Genomic DNA, 20,263 nt, shown 5'->3' on the forward strand with positions numbered 1-20,263 from the left:
CAAGACCGGATATAACTTATGCCTTTCACTTTCTGGCAAAATTTGTGGAAAAGCCCACTACGCAATGTTTCTCTGCTCTTAAGAGAGTGGTAATGTACCTTAAACATACCAAACATTATAGGTTGCAGTTAACGTCAAGTATTGACAAAGGTTTTGAAATTTTCTGCGATGCATCTCATGCAGTGGAACAAAATAATTGCAGGGGTGTGTCTGGTACCCCTGTTGGTGCTTAACCCTCACCGGTTAGACCGGTTAGTCTGGTAGGGCCAATGCCTAAAGCCAATACCACTCTTGCCTGTAATCAATAAAGTTGTGGCCATTTTCGCCCATTAACCTAAATTCTGGTGTCCTGTGTCTTCATTTACCATCTGTGGTGGGGGAGGGAATAGCCACGCAAACCATTATTTGTCTCTCCACAACAGAGAGTGAATTATGTGCATGCGTTCAGGCCACACGTGCTGTAGAATGGTATCTGCAAGTATTTGCAGACCTACAGATGCAAGTAATGCTACCAGTAAAAGTTTAGCTTGATTCCCAGAGTGGACTCGCTATCATATGTTCAGAAACCAATATGCAGTACCCTAGAGTCTTAAGATTACGTTTACAGTTTGTAAAGAAACTAATTGCTGACGAAATGATTGTATTTCAGTATGTCCCAGGTGACAATCAAATTGCAGACATTTTTGCTAAAGCACTTCCAAAGGTTACACATGAAAGACATGTACAAAGTATGCTATATGTTTTTGTTCCACAATAATGAACTGCAGGGGAAATGTTGAATGGTCACTGTAAAATGTGAAGGTTCATTATTGTTTCACAAGTTGTGTATGTCTTTAAGGGCCAGGGCAAATAACGAGACCCAGTCTTACAGCTGTGAAACATAGCAGGTGATGCTAGGTTGTGTTAATTAAGCTGTGTCAGCATTTGGGCATAGTATATAAGGAGCAGCACCTAGCTCCCTCATCACCCTGGGGGATGGGTTGGGTTTGTTGTTGATGTAATTAGTGTATAAGGAGTTTTTGTTTTTGTTATTAAAACCTTGTTTAAGTTTTTTTTGAGTCCCTTTTTAATGCATGGTCTCCCCAGCAAGCGCTCTGCAGCGCTACTAAACTGCAAATAGCCAACAGGAGGACCCCCCCCCCCTGAAGGCCACTTTCTAGTCCAGCTTCCTGATCAGAAGTCTGGAGCTAGAGCATTCCCAGCATATGGTTGGTCTGGCCTCCTGTGCATAATCATCTAACCCAGGAGATCTGTATGAGGTAGGAATTGGGTCTTTAGTGTAGGGGGGCTGCTGTATGGAATCCTCTGCTGCAATGTAAGGGCAGTCACCCTCTCTGTTTCGTTCTCTGCTCCTGTTGAAGACGTTCCTCTTCCAACTAGCCTTTCAAGAGAATATATTATTTATTTATTTCACCCTTCATTCAAATATCAGTGTGGTTTGCAACATAAAACACAAATATCTAGCATAATAACAAATCCCAGTTGGTACAGCAATAAAACTGCTGGTACATTTTCAAAGCTAAGCAGAGTCCAGTTTCAGGTTTCAAATTGGATGAGGGGACTGACTGGGTTGAGATTCTTGCATTGCAGGGAGTTGGACCAGATGACCCTCTGGGTCCCTTCCACTTCCTCAGTTCTGCAATTCGATGGTATTATAAAACAAAACAAAATCCCTTATAAGAAAAGCCCTGCTGGTTTATGCCAACGGTCCATCCTGTTCTCACGGTGGCCAACCAGATGCCTGTAGGAAACTGATAAGCAGCATTTAAGGACACGAGCACTCCCTTCCTGTGGTCTCCATCTGCAGATATTTGTAGCGTTATTCTCTGACCTACCATTTACAATCTGCATTTGTGTTGGTACTCCTTTTAACTGTTTTAATATATGACATTGTTCTTTAAATGTTTGCATTGTTTTTGTTGTGTTGTTCTCTGTTCTTTTGCCTCTCTCTTTCTCTCCCTGTTGAAATTTGGTTTCTGGTTTTTCCTTTTCCAAATAGGCGCTTACCGGTACCTGAGCGTGAGACTCTCTTCAACGCCGTCACCAATAACTGGGAGATTATTGACCAGCAGCTGAAACTGCTGAAGAATTTGGTGGGCAGCCTGCAGGAGCTCCGCTTGTACAATCAGACGCCACGGTGGAGCCTATCCACTACCACCTCTTCTAGCAGCAGCATACAAAGGTGTGCATTGCTCAAGAAACCCCCCAAGCAGCTTTGCTTTCCCCCTCTGCAGTGCATTGGTTCGTCTGAGTGCTGGGTCCAAAGCTTTGCCGAAGGAGCATTGTGTCCAACCTAATTTTTGCTCAGCGTAGACACTGAAAAGAATGAAGATAACTAAGTTAGGTCCATTGATTTCAAGAGGTCTACTATTTGAGTTGAACACCATCCATTGAAATTAATGGATTTATGTTGGCCATGTCTGTTAATTTCAATGGGTCTAATGTTAGATGTAAGCCACATTTTCCTTCCTTGTGTTTGGGTCTACAGTGGTACCTCAGGTTAAGAAATTAATTCGTTCTGGAGGTCCTTTCTTAACCTGAAACTGTTTTTAACCTGAAGCACCACTTTAGCTAATGGGGCCTCCCGCTGCCGCTGCGCCGCCACAGCACGATTTCTGTTCTCATCCTGAAGCAAAGTTCTTTTTTTTTTTTATAAAAATTTTTATTGGTTTTACAGATTTTTTAGGACAATACAAACATATAAAAAGACATACAAACACGTATAGTTTCATAACCTTTTTTCATAAACCGTGTTTCTCCGACTTCCCCGTACCTCCCCTTTCTGCATCCCAATGTCCAAAAAGTTTTTAGCAACTCTAAATACATCTGTCAGTCCTCTGCCCTCTTACTCTTTTCTTCATCTAATCTTATTTCGCTGTAACCCTTTCTTACTCAAACCTCGACATTCTAACATTCAGCAAGTTTATAATAGTCCTTAAGGTAAATCTTAAATTTCTTCCATTCTTCTTCCGCCGTCTCCTTTCCCCGATCGCGGATTCTGCCAGTCATCTCAGCTAGTGTCATATAGTCCATCACTTTCATCTGCCATTCTTCCAAGGTGGGTAGATCTTGTGTCTTCCAATATTTTGCGATGAGTATTCTTGCTGCTGTTGTAGCATACATAAAGAAAGTTCTGTCTTTCTTTGACACCACTTGGCCGACAATGCCCAAGAGAAAGGCCTCTGGTTTTTTAAGAAAAGTACATTTAAGTACCTTTTTCATTTCATTATATATCATTTCCCAGAAAGCCTTAATCTTCGGGCATGTCCACCAAAGGTGATAGAAAGTACCTTCAGTTTCTTTACATTTCCAACACTTATTATCAGGCAAATGATAAATTTTTGCTAGCTTGACTGGGGTCATGTACCACCTGTAAACCATTTTCATAATATTTTCCTTTAAGGCATTACATGCCGTAAATTTAATACCGGTGTTCCACAACCATTCCCAGTCAGCAGACATGATGTTATGACCAATATCCTGTGCCCACTTAATCATAGCCGATTTAACTGTTTCATCTTGTGTATTCCATTTCAACAACAAATTATACATTCTTGACAAGTTCTTAATATTGGGTTCTAACAGTTCAGTTTCTAATTTTGATTTTTCCACCTGAAAGCCAATTTTCCTGTCCTGTTTAAAGATCTCCATTATTTGGAAATATTGAAGCCAATCTTGTACTTTAGGTTTCATTTTCTCATAGCTTTGTAATTTCAATTTATCTCCCTCCCGTTCCAAGATTTCCCAATACTTCGGCCATCCGACCTCCATATTGAGTTTCTTCACTGCCTTAGCCTCCACGGGTGAGACCCATCTAGGGGTTTTGTTTTCCAACAGATCTTTATATCTTATCCAGACATTGAACAATGCTTTTCTAACAATATGGTTTTTAAAGGCCCTATGCACCTTAATTTTATCATACCATAGATATGCATGCCAACCAAATGCGTTATTAAAACCTTCCAAATCCAAAATGTCTGTGTTCTCGAGGAGCATCCACTCTTTCAGCCAGCAAAATGCTGCTGCTTCATAGTACAATTTTAAGTCCGGCAGGGCAAATCCCCCTCTTTCTTTAGCATCTGTCAGTATTTTAAATTTAATTCTGGGCTTTTTGCCCTGCCAGACAAATTTCGAAATATATTTCTGCCACCTCTTGAAACAGTCCATCTTGTCGAGAATCTGCAAAGTTTGGAACAAAAATAACATTCTAGGCAATACATTCATCTTTATCACTGCAATTCGGCCTAACATTGACAATTTCAAATTGACCATATTTCTAGATCTTTTTTAATTTCTAACCAACATTTTTCATAGTTGTCCTTATACAAGTTCAGATTTTTTGATGTCAAATAAACCCCTAGATATTTCACCTTCTTAACTAATGTCAGTCCTGTCTCTTCTTGAAATTTCTCCTTCTCCATGGCTGTTAAGTTTTTTTCTAAGACTTTCGTTTTTTGTTTGTTCAATTTAAATCCAGCTACCTGGCCGAATTGCTGGATTATCTCCAACACCCTTTTCGTACTAGTGTTTGGCTCCTGTAAGGTCAATACTAAGTCATCTGCAAATGCCCTTAACTTATAGTGTTTATCTCCGACCTGTACACCTTTAACCTGCTGGTCATTTCTAATCATGTTCAGCAACACCTCCAGAACTGAAATAAAAAGCAGTGGGGAAATAGGGCATCCCTGTCGTGTTCCTTTTTCTATCCTGAGTTCCTCAGTTACCACATTATTTACAATTAACTTAGCTTTTTGTTCAGAGTATATCGCACCCAGACCATTCTCAAATCCTTGGCCTACCCCCATCCCGTGAAGATTCTTTTTCATAAAACTCCAAGAAATGTTATCAAAGGCTTTCTCCGCATCCACAAAAATCAGCACTGCTTTAGTGTTAATTTTCACCTCTAGCAATTCCAGAATGTCAATTATATTCCTTACGTTGTCTGATAGGTGTCTTTTTGGGAGAAAGCCTGCTTGGTCCTTATGAATCTTCTCCATCAACACTCTTTTAAACCTTTTTGCCAAAATGTCTGCAAAAATTTTGTAATCCACATTAAGTAATGATATTGGGCGGTAGTTCTTGAGTTGAGTCTTTTCAGTTTCTGTCTTTGGTATGAGTGAAATATACGCTTCTTTCCACGATTCTGGTGCCCTTTTCCCCTCTAAGATCTCATTACAGACTTCCTTTAACGGATGAACCAGCCACTCCTTCAGAGATTTGTAATATCTGGAAGTCAATCCATCTGGCCCTGGAGATTTGCCCAGTTGCATGTCTTGAATGGCACCCTCTATCTCTTGTTCTGTTATTCTCTGGTTTAGATCCACCTTGCTTTGATGAGAGATCTTTTGTAATCCATATTTATTAAGGAATTTGTCTATATCCTCTTGATTTTGTGGTCCTTGAGAGTAAAGTTTTTTAAAATAACTCAAAAAGCAGTTTCTGATCTCGTTAGGTTTAGATATGTTCTTTCCATCCACTTCTAGGTTTGTAACTGTATTTAATTTCTGTCTTTTCTTCAATTGCCATGCCAGAAGTTTGCCGCATTTATCCGCCGATTCAAATGTCTTTTGTTTCATTTGTTTTATCTTCCATTCAATCTCTTGGTTCATCAATTCCATATATTGTGTTTGATACAACTTAATCTCTCTCAAGATCTCCTGAGACTTCGGTTTTGATCTTAGTTTTTTCTCTCCTTCTTTTATCTTTTCCAAAATCTTTTCCTTCTTCTCACTCTGCTTTCTCTTTTTAATTGAGTTTTGTTGAATCAGAAATCCTCGCATCACCGCTTTACTTGCGTCCCAGATCACTCTTTTTTCCACATCGGCCTTTAGGTTTATTTCAAAGTAGTCCTTTAAAGTTTTTTGGGCCTTCATGTGGATCTCTTTATCTCGAAACAGGGTGTCATTCATCCTCCATCTGAATTGACCAGTTGTTGTAATTTTCATTTCCATCTTCAAGGCATTATGGTCGGAGCAAGTTTTTGGGCAGATTTCTATTTTCTTGATCTTTGGAGCCATCCCACTAGTGATCCAAATTTGATCAATTCTGGTCCAGGTCATCATTGCTTGGGAGAAGAAGGTTCCCTCTCTCTCCAGGGGGTTCCTTGTTCTCCATATGTCTATTAGATCCATATTTTCCGTCATCTCAAAAAAAGTCTTCGGAAGTCTCCCTTCATTGGAGATTGTCAGTCTTTGTGCCTTGTCCATATTTGTGGAGACTACACCATTCATGTCTCCCATGACTATCATATTGTAATCCAGATAGTCCGTCAAAGTTTCATGGAGTCTCTTGAAAAATTCCGCTTTGCTCTCATTTGGTGCATAAATTCCAACTATTAAGTATTTTTCTCCTTGTACTTGTATTTCCACTGCGAGGTATCTTCCTTGTTCGTCTTTAAACATCATTTTTGGGGCCCATTTCTCCTTCACGTAGATCACAACTCCTCTTTTCTTGACTTTATCCGATGAGATGAATTCTTGTCCTAATCTTTTATTTATAAGTAGTTTCCTGTGTGTTCTGGTTATATGGGTTTCTTGTAAGCAAATCAAATCCAATTGTTCTCTTTTCAAAATATGAAATACTTGACGTCTCCTCAAAGGCATGTTCAGCCCATTACAATTCCAACTGAGGAATTGCAGGGCCATTTTGTTATTTTTTTGTTACTCCTCCGACCGCTCCAAGTTTTTGCTCCTCCTCTGATGGGGCTGAGTCAAGTCCATACGATAAATTAAGGATGTCTATTGCTCTCTTTTGTTCTGCGATTGGGTCCACCGTTCCCTTCTGTAAGTCCTCTTGGTTTCTTTCCAGGAATCTTTCTTTGTCTTGTATGGTCTTTATTTTCACCTTCTTTCCCTTATAGTCAAAAGACAACCCTTGTGGGAACTCCCACCTAAAAGGGATGGTGTTCTTCTTCAGCAAATAGGCCAAGTCCTTGTAGAAAGTTCTCAGCTCCAAGATGTGTTTAGGAATATCTTTAAAAATCTGTATAGATGAGTTTTCAATTTGCAAGGCCCTTCCGTAGTGTAGTCTTAAAATTTTGTCTCTTTCTTCCCTCGATCTAAGGGTGATCAAACAATCCCTTGGGGTCTTTCTGTTCTGTCTTCTACCCAGTCTAAATGCTGTTGTTATTTTAATTTCTTCGTCCTCCAGATCTTCCCAAAAGTCAGCAAACTCTTGTGTTAAATACTCCGCTAAATTTTCTCCTTCGCTCTCGGGGATCAGTCTTAATTTCAGATTCCTTTCCTTTTTCTGTAAGTCCCACAGAGCCAGGGCTGTATCATGTTCTTCCACTTTTTTAGCAATCGGTTGCAAGTTCTGTTGCGTCTCTCCAGCAATGGTTCTGGCTTCCTCTGCAATTTTACGTGTTGCGGAATTTTCTTGAGCGAGCTTATTTATAGATTCTGTGTTTAAGTCTAATCTTGCTGATAGCTCCGTTAATTTCTGTGTATTTTCTGTGGTCTGCTTCGTCAAGTTCTCCAAAGACTGATTTATCTTGAGAAGCGCTTGTGTCACTGACTCCATGGAGGCAGCTGACACTTTTTCTTGTCCAGTTGTTCCTGTAGGAGTCGCACCAGTAATTGAGCCTCTCTTTTTTTGTTGTTGTTGCTGATGTTGTTGCTGCTTGGCCTTAGCTCTTGTGGTTATCTCTTCCGCTGAGCCACTCATGCTCCAAGGTCATTCCCAGGGGAACAGTCCCCTAATGGAAAATTCCACAGTCCTAGGCTTTACAACTGTTACTTTAGCCCTCTAGGGGGAGCAGCCAAAAAATAAGTAAGGAGACGCAAAAGTTTAAAAACAAGTATAAACAAGTATATCAGGAGGCTTGTAAAAGTCTTTTAAAGTACTTTTCCCAATAGATACAGTTTCAGCACATACCAGTAAACTGTAGCAAACAGAGTCCCAAAACTTTGTATCGACAAAGACTTCAACTATGTAACTTTCCCAGAAGTTAGAAACAGTTCAGTGTTCTAATATCTTATATGGCAGTCCACTTCAGGGCAGTGAGGCAGCAGAAGGGTTTTTCCTCTTTAAATAGATCATGCAGCTCTAAATGTCCTTTTTTCCTCCCCTCTGCCCTGCTTGCTAGAGGGGAGATCTAAGTTCAATGTCAGGTTTAAATGTTCAAAAAGAAGGATAGCTCATACGGATGCAGCTTTAAAGTTCCGTTGCTTTAACTGTCATGCAGTCAAGGGGAGGCAGACTTCCTTGATTTTTTACCTTCCCCATTTTCAGCCGAATTTTCTTTTAGAAGGTTCCAAATAGCAATTAATCTTACTCACAGGTTTTTTCCAGTCCAAATTTGCAGGAAGGAATCGGCGCTCTCCGTCAATGGCGACGCGGCTTCACCCTGCGGGCTGGGTAGCGACTCTCAGCACCGCGCTCTCCCGATGCCGTTCCGTAGCCTTTAAAAAGGCTCTTTCTGCGGTAAAGGGGGGGCGCTTTTGGTGCCCACCGAGTCTCCTTGTTCACAGGCTTCAGCGCCTGTGATTTTAGGGGTCCCCCGCTTGCCGTAGCGGGTCAGACCCGAACTCGCAGGGCAGTCCTTCTCCGGAGCTCGGAGAAAAGGACCGCCATTAACGCTGGCGCCGACCGGAAGTCTCCCTGAAGCAAAGTTCTTAACCCGAGGTACTATTTCTGGGTTAGCGGAGTCTGTAACCTTAAGCGTCTGTAACCCAAGGTACCACTGTAGATGGAATGGAAAGCTTGTGTGTGTGTATACATACTTTTTTTAAAGAGCATGTATCTAGTGCTTAAGGCCCCAAAGGGTGCTGGTGAATAATAGAGAACTTGGCAGTGAGACAAACTAAGTAGGCTTTTGAGATTTCAGGAATTGTGGACTGAAACGGATACCTGTGTTGATCCATGTTCCACCCCCACACTCCTCCAACCCCTCACCAGCCCCATCCAGCTCTCTGTGTCTGTTCAATTTGAATGACGGTGACTTTTAGTCCGTGGATTCTGCTAGAAACCGTATCCCACCGTCCTTTATACTGAGCACAGTCATACGTCTTTACATGTCTAGAAGGTGCTTCCATTTGCCCAGGGGGCTTTGAGGTGTTCAGATTTCACCACTACCTTCTCCATCCCCAAGTACCACATTCTGTACTATGGGAGTCCCCTCCCCACAAAGAATAACATATCAGGGCGGCTTTTATGAAGTGTAAGGGACTCGAGTTAGAGGGAAGGAGGTGGAAAAGTCCATTCCATGAGCAGATTCCACTCACGGAACTTGGAATCCAACCTCTTCTAACTGATAATGCAGGTGGATCTTGCTGGCCAGTTTAGTGTTCCTCAAAGGAATATGCCTGTAAACACTCGTGGGGGCAGCCATAGTAGCTGTTGATATTTCCACCCCCTCCCACTGTAAGAATCTCCTGATGTTTTCAGAAAGAAGGGGGCGAAAACTGCTCTTCGCTTCTTCCCTCCTGCCTGACTCTGTGGAGAGTCTGTGTGTTATCTTTGTAGAGATTAGATGGCTGAGTGAGAGCTGTAACACTCATGCAAGCCAGTAGCTCTTTAGTTTTTAGTTTGTAGCAGCTATTAGAAAATAAAGAAGTTATGGTTCACAACTTTGTTCCATGTTGTTCATACTCTGCTGACTTTGGTACTCACAACACACAGTTGTGGGTCCAGTGCACTTAGACCTGCTTTCCAGGAGTGGAAGGTCTCTGGAAGTGCTCCAGTTTGCCTAGCCCAGTCGGGGCAGAACCAGTTGTTGAGCCCAGTCACTGGCACCGGCTCAAAGGCATACTGACAGTAGCAGCCCCCATTTCCCTCTGTTGAAGGACTGAGCTCAGTGTGTGCATGCCATGTGGCCTGTCCGGGATCCCCTAACCTAGAGGTTTTCAACCTTTTTGAGTCCACAGCTCCCTTGACCAACTACATTCTTTCTGCAGCACCCCTGTGGGGCTCAGGAGCCCAGTTATGTCACCCCTTGCCTGAAGGGCTAGCATCCTCTCACCCTTTCCCAAACACCCTCCCTTATGGAGTGTTCCCTCAGGCTCCTTTCCTCTCCCCTCTCCTTGGGAGTCCTCCAGGCAGCTGCCACCACCGCCCCTAGTCTCTGAACTCCACCCCCATCCCAAAGAGAGTTGCCTCCTCACGCTGCCGTGCAGGGGCCTGGGAAGAGGATTCCCCCAGCCTTAGCAGCCCAACTGAGACTGGCCAAAGGTGAACATGAGGCCAGCCCCTTATTCACCTTGGGAGGCAACAGTGGTCACTGCCGGGCATGAATGGTGGAAATGCTCCCCTTCGGTACTGGACACTAAGCTTCCAGGCAAGCCTTGCACACAGCAAGCACAAGAAAGGCCAGTGCAATGCCTGCCTGCTCAGCCTCCCACTTGTCTCTCCATTCCCAACAGCAAGGGCTGTTGGACTGGCTGGCTGGGCTCTCTTGCCTGCTTGTTTGCTTACTCTGAGGCCGCTTCAGCTCCTGGCAACCCCTGGGCCAGCTGGAAAAGGCCTTGGAAGGGAGCAGGCCCTGCAGTCCTCACTACAGCCAATGGTCCAAGGCCTCACTGTCACACATAAGGCAAGCATCTCCAAATGTACATGCTTTAATCTTTCTTTAATTGCTAATGTTATTTCTTTTAAAAGATTTTAAATTTTGTTTTGGGTTTTGTATTGCTAATTTTACTATTTCTTTTAAACTGCTTCAAGGTTTTATTTATTACAATCAGGCAGTGTGTGTGTGTGTATAGGGTTAATCAAACCAGGTAATTTTATTGTTTTTGCTTTACTTTTTGTAAGCCACTTAGAGGTTCCATTTACAATTAAGTGCTATATTGTTGTTAAATAAAATACGGACATATTTTTCCTCTTCTAAGTGTCAGTAAGCATATAGGTAAAATGCATTGACAACTTAGTGTCTTCCCCTGCACCTCATTATAGTATTACATTTTTTGCTTCAGTTTCTTTTCCATCATCTGAGGAAGAGCTTTGATAAACGTTGCTGTAGATGCCCCTGGTTTGTATATGAACTAAAATCGTACTGCAGTGTATGAAAATTGAGCTAAAATTGGTATTCAGCCAAGCTGCATTTCAAGTAGAGACATTGAAATTTAACGAAATCAGCCATGTCCATTAATTTAGATAGGTATACTCTAAGTAGGACTAATGTTGGGTTCATCCCCATAAATATTTTAGTTTTGCCTTTAGCTAATTTTAAGTTGCTGAGACCACATTTCTGCCATGGCTCATTTCTGCGCCAAGAATTCAACATTAGTTGTGCTTTTTGAGTTCTTCAGAAACAGCAAATAGGGTCTGATTGATGCCTGGCTTCTTTTTTCCGCCTTTCCCTCCCTGCTGCTTTTCTAACTCTCATCAACTCAGCCTTGACAGTGAACTGGAGAGCCTAAGTAACACCTTGACAAAAGCTACTCTTCAACCTTCCACCAGAACTTCAAAATCATGATGTAGTGACTACATTGGTCTGTTGTCCTGTCCTTGTGTAGTGCTAATGTGTGTGGGTTTGTTTTCTGTGTAACAAGCACACTTTAGGGGATCATTGCAGAGATAATCATCGGTCTTGATTACTGTATAATAACACTGGACAACAATTTTTTACTTTTTGAATGTTGTCTAGATTTCTACAACTGATTTAGTGTATTTTTGCACTGCTGAACCAGGAAATGGCATCCGTTTCTCTCCATCAGGTCAGGTTTACTGTAAACGGAATGGTGGGCATTGATAAAGGTAAGTACACGTAAATTGCATGTTGCTTCACCATTTTTCAAACTTCAGGGCTTGAACTTCCATTTCTTGGAACTCCTGGAATGCTCAGCGGCAGGGAGGTCTCTCTTCAGAGTCCAAAAGTAGTCAGCCATCATGACTGTGTCCCAGCGACCCTGATACCTGGTCTCCATCTCTTTCATGTCCTGATGGAATCTCTCCCCTGCTCGTCACTCATTGAACCCAGATTCTCAGGAAACCGGTCCAGATGTGAAAATAGGTAGTGCATCTTGACGCTCATGTTGCAGCCCAGGTTTCTGAAAGCAGTCAGCATGTTGTTGACAATTTCTGCGTAGTTTCTGGCCTTATTGTTGCCCAGAAAGTTCTTCACTACCAGAACAAATGCCTTCCACGCTTCCAGTTCCACTTCGTTCATTGAGTTTCCGAACTCTGGATCTCTGATGAGCTGACGGATCTGAGGACCGTCAAAGATGCCATCTTTCAACTTCTCCATGGTCAATCCTGGAAAAGCCTGGCACAAGTAAGTGAAGCAGTCACCATCCTTGTCCAGAGCCTTGGTGAACTGCTTGATTAAGCCGAGCTTGATGTGCAGCGGTGGGAAGAGTATTCTTTCTCTGTCCACCAGAGGGTCGTTGATGACGTTCCTTTTTCTGCAAGGCACCAATTCCTCCCGCACAGGCCAGTCCTCCTTCGTGTAATGCTGAGCACGGTCCCTACTATCCCACATGCACAGAAAACATGGGTACTTGGTGAAGCCAGACTGTTGTCCCAACAAAAAGTTCACCATCTTCAGGTCAACACAAATAAACCACTTATGCTGATCATAACCAATTTTCTCCAGCACATACTTCACCGCTTCATAGTTCTTCAGTGTAGTCGAGTGAGCCAGGGGTATAGAGGCAAACTGGTTGCCGTTGTGTAGCAGAACACATTTCAGTGATCGCTTGCTGCTGTCAGTGAACAGTCTCCAATCTTTGGGTTCATACTGTGGCACTCCAAGCTTGAGCCGAAGCTGCGCAATATCTGCACAGTACACCAAGTCCTTCTCTTCTGAGAAAAAACGGAGGTACTCTTGATGCCTGTTGCTGAAGCTGATGCGAGCACTGTCAGAGAGGAGGTAATTTGGAGGCTATGATGGGAGTAATTAGCCTCCCTACCCCCCCCAGGATGGTAGGGGGGACTGCCCTTGCCTGCTGTGCCCTATACCACCCCCGAATTTGTGGGGATGGGGGCACTAGGCACAAAGCCCTCCTGTGGGATTCCGGCACTCCTGGACGACGTCCCTGATCCGCGCCACTAGCTGCAAGAACTTCAAAAGAAACAATTTGGATGAAGGAATGCACATATTTCAAGGAAGGAGGGGGAGTAAAGACTGCTAACCGAAGAGATCTCTGATAAAACAAGACAAGAATAAATCATGAGAAGATACGCCAAGATACGGTATGGGAAATGACTGATGGGGGAGGGGGAAAAAACTTTCCTTTCTTTCCTTATGTGATTAAGCAAGAATCCCCTCCCCTCACGAGTCAGAAATGTCGTTTTAAGGACTTAAGCTGTGGATTTAAGGCTGTGTGGACATAAACTTTCGAACCAAAGCATGTTTTAAGAAGAGCGTGGAATGTATAAGAGCTCTGGAATGACACAGTTAAAAATGCCATCACCATATTGGAAAGTTCTGTCGGAGGTCTTGAGTCTGGGAGGAGAAATAGAGAAATAGAGCTGCTTTTATATTGTGGGTGAAACTCCTCAGAGGGACTTAAGAGCGACAGTTTTGCGAGATTAATGATGGAAAGAGCGATGTTATCTATGAAGGTGATGATATATGGAAACCATCTCGATTTGAGGATTGGAAGAACGGAAAAATTCACACAGGATTAATATTGGTTTTTATGGGCTTAAGGAGACTATCAGAAGAGATCATAAAGAAAAAAGAGAAAATATATGAACAAGATGTGATGTGGAAACAGCAAGATAAGACTGGATAGAATTATAAACTCTGTTTGGACTGATTTGGTCTGATTTGGACATTAATGCAGTAGCAAGAAGATGATCAGAATCCCCCCTTCAGATCTTGAAATATGGGTCCCCCCAACAAAATTTAAAATTCGGCTTTGTAATTCGAAATTTATGTGATGTGATTTAATTTGATTTGATTGGCCGGTTAATAAAAATTATTTTAAAAAAAGATTAGCCACGGTCAATTAAACCCGGATACATTGTATTAGCGGCTGTCAAAGTCATTGAGAGAGGTAGATACCAGCCCTGCAGTACCTGCGTGGCCGCCACAAGGGGCACTGTTCGGTTACATTCATTGGCTGGAGCGCAGCAGTTCATTTGAATATGGAACCGGTCGACTCATTGAAGAATAGGGAGCGTGTTCCGTGGGGATAAATGTATGTTTTAAGCGCTTCCTTATCTATGGAAGGCCATGAAAATGAGGTTTGCTGATGGGTGTGTGTGTGTGTGTGTGTGTGTGTGTGTGTGTGTGTATGTGTTGTGCTTGTACAAACTAAATGGTTCAGGGAAATTCCTGCGACACCAACTTGTCTTTTTTTAATGGATGTAAGGATGTTCAAGTCCGGTATGTTTCCACAGCAACAGAATTCCCGGACTTGCAGCAGAGCGGCACAGCGAGTGCTTCATGTGAGTGAGCTTGCACACGCTGTTGTTTCTCTAAACTAACAGCTTTATTTACATCAGAACAATAGAATAACAAACAGACCATCTGAGACGGCAGGCATGGTGTCTCTGCAGAAAAGCGAAATAACTCACAGACAAAGAACTCAGCTTCCCCAGATGTAGGGAAAGCTCCTCCCCAGATGTAGGACACACACAGAGCTGTTAACCCTGTAAGCTCCAAACCTCACACCCCCTCTTGTCCTGCACTGGGGGCTTGTAAGTGTGACCACTTACCCTAAACACAGATCTTCACAGAACTCCCCATGAAGCTGGAAGGTCAGCGGTTTCATGAACCCATCTGCCAGGTTCTTCGAACTGGGATAGTACTGCAGTCACACCAATCCCAACTGAACACTCTGACACACATTTTGGAAATGGATTTCTAGGTGTTTGGTGTCACGGCTAAAAATTGGCCGCTGTTTCTTTAATTCTTAAAAAGCTGGGTCAGCGTGAGTCAGCGGCCTGCACTGACTAGTATATATAGAGTGAGAAATGTTAGTTTGTTGTTTGGGTTGGTTGGTTGGTTGGTTGGTTGGTTAGTGAAAGCTGGTAGTGTTGATGTGTACAGTTGGTCAGTCGCTTTTGCAGAAAGACTTTTAAGAATAAAAGCAGAATGTACTCTGCAATGATACTTTTCTCGTGGACTCTTTTATGCCGACAAGGGTCTGAGGACCAGGCTGAGGTGACAAAGGGAGGTCAGAACCTTCCCCCCCCCCTTTACAAACACTAACATTTGGTTCTGGCCTTAAATTGCCCAGACTCTGCCAACTTCAGACACGGTTGATTGTCCTCCCACACCGTGATGAGCAAGCAACTCTCTCCGCAGATCTCTTGGACCAAACACACATAGAACTCTGATTCCCTACAAATCTCAGACAGTGCACTGAACTCAGCCTCAGTAGAGGAGAGCGCTATGAGACTTTGCTTTTGAGACTTCCACCCAACCAAAGAGTCCCCGAACTTCACCACCATACCGAAGACTGACTTCCTGTCCTCCAGATTCGCCCAATCGCTGTCTGCCCAGCACGTCAATTTGACGTCCCCCTTGGCTGACAGCTTGAGACAGAAGTCTTTGGTATCTTGTAGGTAACGCAGTACCCGCTTGACACCATTCCAGGCCTGTACGCTTGGGTTTGTAGCTTCCCGGCTGAGCAGATTGGTAGCAAAAGCTATGTCAGGTCTGCTCCACTGGGACAGATACAACAGACTACCCAGGGCCGACTGAAAGAGCTCAGCATTTTTGAACTCAGTGCGTTCTACTCGCTGACTGTCTTTCACGTAGCTTGTCTCCATGGGTGTCCTGACCTCTGCACATTCAGACATCCTGAACTTCTCAAGCAACTGCTCAATCTTGCTTTTCTGACTGAGCAAGAAACTTCCATCTTCAGCCCTGTCTAGCTGCACACCTAGGTAGATCTTTACTGGACCAAGGTTCTTGAGCTGAAAACGTTTTCCAAGCTCTTTGGCAAATTTTTGCACCTGTTTATTTGCCTTTGAGACATATATGATGTCATTAATGAAGACTAAAACCATTTCCTGTGACTCTCCTGACCCTTTCAGGTACAGGCAGCTGTCAGCAAGACTCATCTTGAAACCTAGCTTCTCTAAGGCTTCAATCAGACACAAGTTCCTGTTGGGATACTGCCAGGGAGACAAAGTCCATCATGGCCCCAAGCCGTCTGCCGGACGACCCATCGATCTCCCGTAGGCACGCAGTATCAGCAATTAGCGACATGAGTTTCTAGAAAATATCTTGCCACATTCCGGAGCTCATGAACACTCTATCAGCAGATAATGCACAGCAAAAGTCGCACTCAGGAGAACATTATTTACAAGTTTTATTCAGCGCTGATCAGAACAAAGAAAGACATGACTGCCTGCGTCAGTGTCTCCAGACACACAGAGAGAAACGAAAGCAATAGGAAACATAAACATCCTGTGAACAGGAAATGCGCAGACTCTCTCTGACTCACAAAGCCTGCTCCCTTTTAAGGTGGAACGGAAATATCCTAACAGTTCCAACTCCTGGCTGATTGTCTCAGCCCATAAATTGACTCGTGCAGTTTCCACACAATGCCTTGCCCATTGCCCTCAAACCCTGGAGGAGGAAGCATGTACAGCTCCTCCTGGAGGTCTGAGTTCAAGTAGGCTACATCCACATCAAAGTGATGCACCAGCAAACCTCTTTGTGCAGCAATGGCTAAGAGCATGCACAGACTTTCACTTCGGGAAGTAGGAGCATACACCTCAGTGTAATGCAGCCCCTTCTGCTGTGTGAACCCTCTGGCTACTAACCTAGCCTTGTACTGTGGTTCTCCAGTTGCTGTGGGTTTAAGAAGATAACCCCACCTGCTGCTCACAGCCTGTTTGCCAGCTGGCAACGTTGTGAGGGAGAACACACCAAGAGACTCCATTGAGCTCATCTCCTTCTGCATTGCCTCTTGTCATTTACTGGCTTCTTCCTGAGGCAGTTTCTGAACATCCTCAAAACTTTCAGGTTCACACTGAGCCACCCCAACCCATACACTTGTGACCTCAAACCTGTCGGGTGGTTTACCTTTAGTGGACTGGGTTGAACGTCTCAACGTGAGCTCAGGTACCCCCTCTGACCCACTAGGGCCAGCTAGACCGTCCTTGGCATCAGAGAGCTCCCCCTCTGATTTGCTGTGCCTCTTGAACTTCTCAACTGGACCTGTGGGTGAGGACGGTGCACTTTTTGGCTCTGACTTGACAGCTCTAGGAGAGGCTCTCGGCTGCTGCTGCTGCTCTGGACTCTGTTCCTCAGCAGCAGGATCAGTCTCCACCTCTTCCTCATCAGCTGAGTCAAGCAGACTCTCTAAAAGTACATCTGGGTTCCCATGTATGCATGTCCACCCACTTTGCTCACAGAATTCAGCACTCCTGCTGACTAGAAGCCTGGACTGATTGCCTTCTGGATAGGCAAATCTCCACCCCTTGGTCCCTGCTTCATACCCACAGAAGATCATTTTCCTGGACCTTGGGTCCACACTTTCTGTGTTTGGCCTTTGGCACAAGAACCCAAGCCTCACAACCAAAAACACAGAAGAAATGCACCTTGGGCTTCTTGCCGTGCAGTAGAAAATAGGGTGTGTCCCCTACAACAGAACAATATGAGCGATTCTGAGAAAAAGAAGCACACTTCCAGGCTTTGCCCCAAAAGCGTTGGGGGAGCCCAGAATCAAAGAGCATAGCCGCAACAGCCTCTTCTAGCATTCTGTTCCGGCGTTCAGCAATGCCATTCTGTTGGGGACTGTGTGGTACTGTCAACCTGTGACGTATTCCCTTCTGGCGGAAGAAACTCTGCAGCACAGACCCAGTGAACTCTGAACCGCTATCGAACTGAAAGCTCTGGTCCTTTGAGGAGAATTCCAGTTCTACAGCAGAGATCCAGTCTTTCACCAATGCTGCAGCTTCACCTTTGTGTTTAATTATGAAGACCCAGCTATTCCACGAAAAATCATCCACAATCGAAAGTATGTATTTGGCCCCACCCAGACTGGCTACTGCAATAGGGCCATACACGTCTGCATGCACCAGCTCAAAAGGTCTGGCTGTCACCCTGTCAGACCTGGGGTAACAGCATGTTTTCACCTTCGCTTGCTTACAAGCTCTGCAAAAATTGTCACATGCCTTCATTTTGCACCCCTCAGTACACTCCAGGACCTTCTTGACGTATCCCCAGTTCACATGCGCCATTCGTCTGTGCCATAGATGCTGACAGCCATTATGTGTTGGAACACTGGCACACTGCACCTGTGCTGACTCAGTGGGACTGTTACCTGCAATAGGCATTTCTACCACAAACAGCAGGTCTTTGCATTCAACGCTTAACAGTTGACGCCCACCCCTGGAAAAAGAACACACATTATTCTCAAAACAAATACTGAAACCATTGGCAACAAGAGCAGCAACGGATAAAAGACAGCTGGACATTTCTGGAACGACAAAAGCCTCAATCTCATGCTGTAAAAAAGAACAACACAGTGAGCCAGTCAAATCATGTCTGCTTCCATCTGCTAGTGTAACAGTTTGTCCACTTTTTACAGCCTTGCAGTTCTGCAGCAGACCACCAGAGGGCATGAGGTGTTGAATGGTCACTGTAAAATGTGAAGGTTCATTATTGTTTCACAAGTTGTGTATGTCTTTAAGGGCCAGGGTCAAGGCAAATAACGAGACCCAGTCTTACAGCTGTGAAACATAGCAGGTGCTGCTAGGTTGTGTTAATTAAGCCGTGTCAGCATTTGGGCATAGTATATAAGGAGCAGCACCTAGCTCTCCCATTACCCTGGGGGATGGGTTGGTGGTTGGGTCATGTTTTGTTGTTGTTATCTTTAGTGTAAAAGGAGTTTTTGTTTTTGTTATTAAAACCTTTGTTAAAGTTATTTTTGAGTTCCTGGTTATGCATGGTCTCCCCAGCAAGCTCTCTGCAGCGCTACTATACTGCAAATAGTCAACATAAGGTTGTGAGTCGTTCCACTGTCGACCACCCAGCTCAGCACGTTGCCATGGGTGGAGCTGGTCTCTGTTGCCGTGCTCGCTGCAAGGTTATACTGTGAAGATGTGTCTTTGCTATCAGTTCCCTTGGAACTTTTGCGAGCTTTCCCACGTCTCGCCGCTGAGCTTATATGGTTGCTACGCAAGACGACCTTGGATTCCTGAGCCTCTACCGGGCAGTCTCTCATGAGATGGGAGGGGGATCCGCATCTGTAGCAATGTCTTGAAGCAAAAGCTTTCACAGATTCATCATTGCTTTTCTCTGCACCCCCACTCCTGGGGGCACAGCTCCTGGGGGCACAGCCAGTGCCTACTCGCCCTCCAGCCTTCTGCCTCTTCTGTTCTGCATCACAAAGTCTCCCTGTGGTATAATCCAGACTAAGCTGCTCAGTCGGCATCATTTCCAAGGTCAAAACTAAATTCTCATAGCTCCTGTCCAAAGAGCTCAACAGGATGTAGGCCTTAAGCTCATCAGGGAGAGGTACATTCAGCTGCCGCAGCTTAGTAAACACAGCCAGCATCTGCATAATGTGGTCTCACACCGATTCCCCTGGAGCCAGCTGCATCTCAAAAAGAGCTTGTCACATGAATCTTGGCACCAGCCGTGGTTCTTTGGTGTACACGGACCAAAGCGTCCCACATCCCTCTGCAAGTCAGCAAACCATCAATGTGGGGCAACTGGAAGGCTACCAGGGCAAGTACTATATGGGACATTGCTTTCTGGTCCTTCTTGACTGCAGCTGCAACTCGGGCAACCTCAGAAGCATTTGCCCCAGCAGCTGCTACTGGTGGCTCATTTTGGGTGCAATCCCAAAGCTGTTTGCCCAAAAGCCAATACTTTACTCTTCGCGACCAGTCCTCCCAATTGCGCCCATTAAGTCTCTCAAAGGGGATGGTGAAAGTCTCATGAGCCTGGGTCTCTGCCATCTTCCTGGGGCTATAAGCTTACTCACGCTTTCTGTCAGCCAGTTGCAGAAGAAAGAGTCCACACGCTGTTGTTTCTCGAAACAGCTTTATTTACATCGGAACAATAGAATAACAAACAGACCATCCGAGATGGCAGGCATGGTGTCTCTGCATCTCGGCAGAAAAGCGAAAGTAACTCACAAAGAACTCAGCTTCCCCGATGTAGGGAAAGCTCCTCCCCAGATGCAGGATACACACAGAGCTGTTAACCCTATAAGCCTCACAAAGGATTTGCAATTGAAACTGAATGCCTGCAGGATTAGAAGGGTCCATACAGGCAATGCTTGATAAATAATCACCCTTCTTGCTTCTCTTCTAGCCAAACTGTCCCCTGTGAAGCAGGCCCAGCTGAGGAATTTGCTGTCTAAGAGGAAGGTGCCGCCTGTAAGGACAACTGCGCCAGGTATCCTCT

The 20,263-nt window shown here is 44.3% G+C and overlaps 1 long non-coding RNA gene across 1 annotated transcript; it reads left to right on the forward strand.

The window, feature by feature from the left end:
• Positions 1 to 2,005: 2,005 nt before the first annotated feature.
• On the forward strand, positions 2,006 to 20,263 carry LOC309523340. The gene is made up of 3 exons (XR_014215310.1): positions 2,006 to 2,182; positions 11,332 to 11,414; positions 20,171 to 20,263. It is a non-coding gene; the product is annotated as an uncharacterized lncRNA (long non-coding RNA).

This window comes from Podarcis vaucheri (assembly GCF_965113315.1).
Source record: "Podarcis vaucheri genome assembly, chromosome: W".
NCBI classification, from domain to species: domain Eukaryota; kingdom Metazoa; phylum Chordata; class Lepidosauria; order Squamata; family Lacertidae; genus Podarcis; species Podarcis vaucheri.